This window comes from Falco naumanni, chromosome 9 (genome assembly GCF_017639655.2).
Source record: "Falco naumanni isolate bFalNau1 chromosome 9, bFalNau1.pat, whole genome shotgun sequence".
In the NCBI taxonomy this organism is placed as follows: Eukaryota; Metazoa; Chordata; class Aves; order Falconiformes; family Falconidae; genus Falco; species Falco naumanni.
Window position 1 is genome coordinate 53,713,606 of NC_054062.1, and position 6,181 is coordinate 53,719,786.

The window sequence follows — 6,181 nt, forward strand, 5'->3', positions numbered from 1 at the left end:
ATATATTTACACAAAGAATGTAGGTATAGTAATTAGGTCATGTAACCATAGTTTGAAAGAAATAATTAATAAAATAACTAATGAAAGAAGGAGTCTGTTTCTCTAACTTTCTCTAACAAGGGGCCTGTTCATAAGTTATCTAGAGGGAGCGACTAAAAGAAGAAGAAGAAACAGTTGATCAACTGTTTCAAAGAACGTCTTCAGAATTTCTTAGTGATTAAGTATTCTTTATTGTCGGCGCCGGGTGTACAGGGGATCCTTCCACCAATTGTACACACCAGAGGGGCAGATTATCTTATATTTCTATAATGAAACAATTAATATTCCATATACATATTTATATACATATATACATATACATATGCCTATACATATTCATTACCTGAACCCGCCTACCCTCGCTTTGTATGCTAATTAGCTTATCAGTCTTTCACGCTTGCGCAGATTCTTCCAAAAATTGTGGGCCGGGGTCTTTAGAATGTGGGCAGTGGTCTATGGGAGGAAGGCCGTAGGTGTTCCTCATGGTGTACTTTTCACCTTAACTCTCAAAAGTGATGAGTTGGCAGACTTGTAGAAATCTTTCCCAGGGTTTTTACAATACCCCTTGTAATTTTACTCAAGGACATCCAGCTGTCCCGTTATCTCCTTGGTAGGGCAGCTTGCTTTGCGGATAAGGAGGACAGCTCCCCTTGCAGAGATTTGCAACTTTCTTGCCAGAACAGTCTATATGATCTTTCAGACATTTTAACCCCTTTGTTGCTATACAATTACAAGCTTATTTATGCATTAAAATGAATACTGGTTTATGAATACAAACTTGACTATATTATTTACAGCTTATTCACATCACAACAAGGACATAAATTATCTCAGACCAATAAGAACACTGCAAACTTGCAAAACCATCACATACCAGGCAAAAGGTGAAAAGTACACCATGAGGAAGCCCTACGGCCCATGACCACTGCCCATGTCCCAGAGACCCCTGCCCAGATTTCTTGGAAGAATTTGCACAGGCGTGAAGGACTGAAAAGCTGATTAACATACAAAGTGAGAGTATGTTAATGATTTTTGGTAAATACTATGTTTATGCATGAATACCTCATGAATATGTATGAATAAGTTCTATATGAGGTATATGATTTTGAAGCTTGGTGTGCATTAATCATGAGAGGACTCACTCACGCACCCGGCTGTCAATAAAGAAGTGTCTGCTTATCTATGTCACATTGGTGTTGATAAGTTTTTAATTCTGAGATTTCAGTAACACTGTCACCAGTAATTTTTGGCCCTGTCTTACAGAGCTGCCAACAGGACACCTGGAATAAGGCCAACAGCACCAGCAGCTGAAGCTTTGGGCTCGGGCAGGACAAAATGCCACAGGACATTTGGATCGTAACTGCCCGTGCAGAAAGAAGCCGTAGGCTAGGGTATGAACAATTATCTTCTGGTACTCATTTCACTGTATGTAACCAGGCACAATTTTATGATAGGAAAAAGTAAATCTTCAGAGAACAACAGTGCAGAAAAGAGATACAGTCCAAAAGACCTGGTAGCTCCCTGACTGGGCTGACATCAAGACATACCTACTGAAGCGTTCAGGCCTCCATGGTTTCCTCCCAACTGCTTACTCGTGGCAGATTCTATGAGGTAAATCACCATAGTAATGAAGACAATATAAAGGCTTACATATATAAATACAATTTTAAACCTAAGCCCTTTGGACTTTGAGCTACATTGAAACTCTGTACTGGTTCTATACTGACAGACAGAACACACCATTCTGAAGTGCAGCATTGCTGGGGAGTTTCCAAAGACATTTCTTGTGGTCACCCTTAGCTGAATGAAAGATGAGTATTAGGAGAGGCCGTAAGGGTGACAATACAAGTGGTAAGTGCAAGAAATTCTTATGCTGCAGGCCCAGCTACCAAGTCACACATGCTGCATACATTTATGCAGCATTGGAAACATTACAAATATATACAAGGGCATGTAAAGGATTCAGCAGTAGACTCCTTCCTGTTCTATACCTGTTCTCCTACCTACTCCTAGGTAGTCCACACAGTCTACTGAAATTAAGTAGCTGTCTTGCTTGTGTGAATGTTAATAAACAGAAATAAAAATACTCTGAAAACTTCAGGTGGGCAAGGAAAGAAAACCCTATAGTAACCCTATGGCGATTTCTGAAGCAGAAAGCAACGCATTGGTCATGTCTAAATTATGTTAGGTAGTTATGGTAATGGCTCACTGTGACTTACCATGATATGCTTACAATGTTTGTACAATAAACCTCTTGGTGCATGACTCAGCTACAGTCCAGCCACTTATTTATGTCCATTGGCAGAATCCCGGACACAGGTAGGCCTGTCTCCTAACATAAAAATCAAGATGTGGAAGCTCTACATATACTGGCTCAGGAAGAAGCACTCCTGAAATGTAGCTTAACACCCAAAATGGCACCACAATAACATAAAGGTCTCCAATTACTCCTATTATTATTCATCCTCATTAAATACTTGTGCTAAGAGTCTTGCTGTATTACCCCCAAATTTAATTTAAAACTACTAACTGCTACATAATGAAAAGTGGTCACATTGTGATATAAAAATTTATGAATTATTTCATAGTAAAATGACCAGGAAAATACAGAAAGGAAACAAGCAAACAAAAAAGATCAATTTAAAATCAACCATTTGTATTAATTTGGAAATTAACTGAAAGGGATTAAATAAAACAGTTTATATTTTTAAAAAGTGTAGAGTTGGGGGATGGTCACATTTTACTTAGCTAAAATTTCTGACTTTTCTTAAATTGTAACCCAATACAGAATGACTGTGGTACTCAAATATGGAAATTAAGAAATAGATATTCATCCTCCCAGTTGTTACTCAACAATTAACCCAACAGTTAAGGCCTCCTGACAACTTATAGGTAGAAGCAAAGTATTCCTGGTTTGCTTTTTGGTGTCTTGCTGATAGCTTTAGCTGAAGGGTCTTGGTGTACCCTTTACTGGCACTACAGTCACCTCTGTTTGTGCAAATAAAGAGATTACGGTAGTTATATTAACTAACATAATTAAAACTTTAAAAATAGAACATCTCCTGTAAATGGTCAAAAGAAAGTGCATCAGGGAGGTTACTTGACACTCCAGTTGCCTTTTATATAAATTCTTTCACTTTCCTTGAATAGATGAGGCATACTGGAAAATATGTCCAAAATCTTCAGTATATGATTTCAGCCCTCCTCCAGGCAAGGTAAGTCTAATGAGGATAATACAGACCTCAAAAACCCATTGGTTTGTTCCATATGCACTAACTTTTATTAGAATTACTTCCTGACTCTTGTGCACTGGCTTACAGATTCAAACATCTCATATCATGCATTACAAGTTTATCCTTCTTAAAGGGCTTTTCTGTAGTGTGATTTTTAACATGTAAGAACAAAAATGTTTTTCTGTAATACTTCCTCATCTGTTGCTCCTTTCCTTGCTCTACCCTAAGTATCTCAGGGAAGCTAAAGGCCAACCACACCATCTGTACTGCAGATGCTGACCTATCTCATGATGTACCTGAAATTCAGGTATGACTGAGGAGACTAGATACACATTCCATCTGCCCCCAAGCTGCATACTAACATAAAGCCATGAACGCACATAAAGAGCAGCATCAAAGGGGACAAACAAAATTTCAAGGCAGCAAAGAGATTTAGACAAACTGCAAGTATTATCTACAAACATTATGCATGTTATTCTTTTTGTTTAGAAATTGATCATGAACAGATAACTTGTAATAATTAATCTCCATTCTTAATTCTCTGAATAAAAGTTTAAATCATAGACTTATAGAATGGTTTGGGTCAGAAGGGACCTTAAAAACCATCTAGTTCCAAACCCCCTTCCAATAGACCAGGTTGTTCCAAGCCACATCCAGCCTGGCTGTTGGAGGAAAAATGCTAGATCAATGCTGCTGTAGGCTGTACACCTCAGCTTTGTCCCCTGTATAGCCCAAACCAGGACTGCAAGCGCAGTCAGCTGATAGATGCTAGACAATAAAAGTTTAATATTAATAAGATTATGCCTGACAGTTCAAAGGAGCTTTTTAGAACAGGAAACCCTGACCTTTAGAAGGCTGAAACGATGGAGATTGTCTATTGCGATTACTCAGAACTGGGACATACGGAACCTGAAGCAATCATCCTTGAAAGAAGAAGCAAAATAGCGAAGTGATCAAGATACGGAACAATTTGTGAAACCAACTGTCAAGATAGGAACTGATAGAAGACTTATTGTGGAATCAAGAGATTATGTAATGTCTAGGTAGATACTATAAATATGTGACTGAAAATCTTGTAAGCTTGTCACTCTGTGCGGAGGTGACCCAACGCTGCTGGACCGATTAAAACTGCAAACCTAGAGTAACCCATGAGAGTTCGAGTCTCTTCTTTTACACTGGCCTTGAACACTTCCAGGGGTGGGCCATCCACAGCTGCTTTGGGCAACCTGTTATGGTGTTTCGCCACCCTCATTCACAGTAAAGAATTTATCTCTAATACCTAATCTAAATCTATCCTCTTTCAGCTTAAAACCATTCTCCCTTGTCTTATCACTGCATGCCCTTGTAAAAAGTCCCTCTCCAACTTTCTTGCAGGCCCCTTTATGTACTGGGAGGCTGCTGTAAGCTGTCCCCAGAACATTCCCCAGGCTGAACAACCCCAACTCTCTCAGCCTGTCTCCACAGGAGAGGTGCTCCAGCCCTCTGATCATTTTCATGGCCTCCTCTGGACTCACTTCAACAGGTCCGTGTCCTTCTTATGCTGGGGGCCTTAGGGCTGGATGCAGTACTGCAGGTGGGGTCTCATGAGAGCAGTGTAGAGGGGGAGAATCGCATCCCTCAACCTGCTGGCCACGTGGCTTTTGATGCAGCCCAGGAAACAATTGGCTTTCTGGGCTGCAAACACACATTGCCAAGTCATGTTGAGTTTCTCATCCACCAATACCCCTGCATCCTTCTTAGGGCTGCTCTCAATCTCAATCCATTCTCCACCCAACCTGCATTTGTGTTTGGGATTGCCCTGACGCACGTGCAGGACCTCACACTTGGCCTTATTGAACTTCATGAGGTTTGCATGGGCCCACCTCTCAAGCTTGTCAAGGTCCCCATGGATGGCATCCCTTCCTTCCAGTGTGTCAACCGCACCACACAGCTTGGTGGTGTTGGTAAACTTGCTGAGGGTGCACTCAATCCCAGTACCCATGGTGCTGACAAAAATGTTAAACAGTGCTGGTCCCAATACTGAGCCCTGAGGAATGGCGGTCACTGGTGTCCACAAATCAATCTATTTTTATTTTAGTTTTTATTATATGTTCCTAGAAAACACTCATAATGAAATCACTGCAGCAGTAAAACTACTAAGGAGTGCAAGTAAGTGTTTTAGGGAGAGCAGAAGACAGCAGATGATAAATATCCGATGACAGAATTCATCTGTTGTTCATGCTGTCATTACTTCTTGCCAAAAAAATAATGGCTTAGTGTATCTCTTCTCAATCTCTGCTTCTGATGAAAATCTAGTACTTACTGAACAACATAAGAATGTAACTAGATCAGATAAAAGGTCTAGCCAGTTAGCTTTCCTTTGACAGATGAACAGTAAAAGGCTCAAGAAGCATTCAGAACATGGTGTTGCAGTTATTTCCTCAGTAACGAATCCCCTAAGCTTCTAACAGCTCATGACCAGCAACCTTAAGCATCTGGCTCTGTTCCAGTACCTGTGTTTTTAATAATCTTTGACATGTTTTCTGTCGTGAATTTGCCTCATTTGACTCTTTGAATGCATGCAGACTTTTGTTATAGTGTGCCAGTGAGTTTCAGATTTTAACTAAATGTTGCATGGAAAAGAACCTCACAAAAAGTATCTTAAAAATATTTTAAATTTAAAAATTTAACTTTACAGACCAATCTGCCAGGAATTAGCTGTGTGTGGTTTTAACTAAGCTCTTGCATTTGTTTGAAATGAATTTTCATGTCAAAATTAAGAATCTTCTCCCATCTGAGACACAATGTAGAAATGTTTGTAATAAAAAGTCTAGAATTACTGAAATGGTGTTTCCAGACAGCTCCACAGACCAAATGATGCACTGTAATGTAAGGTAAAAAAGAGATTACTTAGTGACTGACTCAGTTTA

At 39.7% G+C, this 6,181-nt stretch overlaps 1 long non-coding RNA gene across 1 annotated transcript; it reads left to right on the forward strand.

Moving 5' to 3' along the window:
* Positions 1-858: 858 nt before the first annotated feature.
* LOC121094336 lies at positions 859-4,679 on the forward strand. The gene is made up of 4 exons (XR_005829812.1): positions 859-1,056; positions 1,303-1,430; positions 3,190-3,254; positions 4,164-4,679. It is a non-coding gene; the product is annotated as an uncharacterized LOC121094336 (long non-coding RNA).
* Positions 4,680-6,181: the final 1,502 nt, after the last annotated feature.